Below are 1,605 nucleotides of genomic sequence, written 5' to 3'. Positions count from 1 at the left end.
CGTGTTTTATCTTCCTATTTCGGACTTCTTCGACGAGGTTATGCGAGAATATGGTTTCTCTATTCACGAAATGACCCAAAAGCTTTGAACAAGATAGTTGGGTTTGAGTTGGGGTGTCGGGCGTTGGGTATCCTTCCCTAATTTTGAGCATTTCAATCTTTCTTTAATTATTCTATCCATTCGGGTGTTCACACATTTTCCCAGCGCCTCAATACGTACGCCTTTATAGTTAGTTAGAAGGAACCTCGGAAGAACTGGCAGGATCGGTGGTTGTGGGTTAACGACGATTTGGTCGGGCCTGGTTATCCTCTTGTGCCCATGTCTTCGGATCGAGCGCCCCAATTGTCGGGAGCCATTCTGTCGGTGGCTCGCGCGTTAATAGGGATTTGTTTCAACAGAGAGGATTGGCCAGATTGTGTGTTGGCAGCGGTCAGAATGAGTGCTGCACGGCGGACGCGAGGGATGATGCCTCAGTTTTTTGTAAAAAGTGACGGTAAGCGTTACCTTCTTACCCCCTTCTTCCCCTTTTTATTTTATGTAAATTCTTTCCTGAAGCATAGGGGGGTTTGCTTTGTTACTGTTGTAGGTAATGAGAAGCTCCTATTTCTTGAACAAGTGTTGTGGGGGAGTTGACCGGGTTTTCATGGCCGGTGCCCCAACTGTTCACCGTGGGGCGAGGCTTGTTTCTCTGGTCCAGCCTGGTCTGGTGGGTTTCTCACTGAGTACCCCGGTCAGAAATCCAGGCGCGGCTAGCAGCCAAGTGTCTTCCAAACGTCGGTTACCTACTGTAGATGCTGCTCTTGCAGGCGACATTGGCGACAACACCATCGACATGGGTTATGTCGAAGGCGCAACATCGATTATTTTCTCGCTAAGTCACCTATTGTTATTGAAACTGCTGATGGTGACATCCCACAACAAACAGAGCTGATAGATCTGCGTCACCCGAGGGGTCAAGCGCTATAGGCGCCTGTTCAGACCCACTTCCTGTTTCGGGTGATGTCCACATGGATATTGATCCTTCGACTTTGAGCGCTCCTGGTGTATATTTTCCTGAGTGGAATCTTACGCATGGTTCCCTTCTATTAGAACAGGGTCCTGCCCGTGAGTGGTGTCGGCACGCATTTCCTCCGGCTACCTTGGAGTCCCTTAATATTCTTTCTTATTCTCATATGGTGAACGATCTTCAATATGTTGTTTCCCAGGTTGCTCCTTACTTGGTGGCGGCTGTTGGGTCGTCTTCGTTACATGGGGGCTGATTTAGCGGAATTAGCTGCTATCGAATCAGAACGTGACGAGCTTGCGGATAAAGTTTGGCTTCTCGAGGAGGAGTGGCACATGTTGGATGAGCGCCTCCTCGTACTGTCCGTGGAGAAGTATGCTGCAGAGGATCAGGTAGCAACTCTAGATGGGGAGGTCAACCGTCTGTACCATCAGGTCTAGAGTTTGAGCTCGGAGAAAGAAGCATTGGCATAGCTCTTGGTACTGCTGGACGATTAGCAGGCGGCTAAGGTTTTGAGGAGGAAGATCATGGAGGCTGATTTTGCTTGGTTCCTTCAAAAGGAGGTGGTTCGTGTTGTGCACCGTGTTGTCGAGAGCAGTGAG

The sequence above is a fragment of the Lactuca virosa genome, chromosome 3 (genome assembly GCF_052849685.1).
Source record: "Lactuca virosa cultivar CGN04683 chromosome 3, Lactuca_virosa_CGN04683_v6, whole genome shotgun sequence".
Lineage (NCBI taxonomy): Eukaryota > Viridiplantae > Streptophyta > Magnoliopsida > Asterales > Asteraceae > Lactuca > Lactuca virosa.
Note: the sequence above shows the minus strand (reverse complement) of the source record.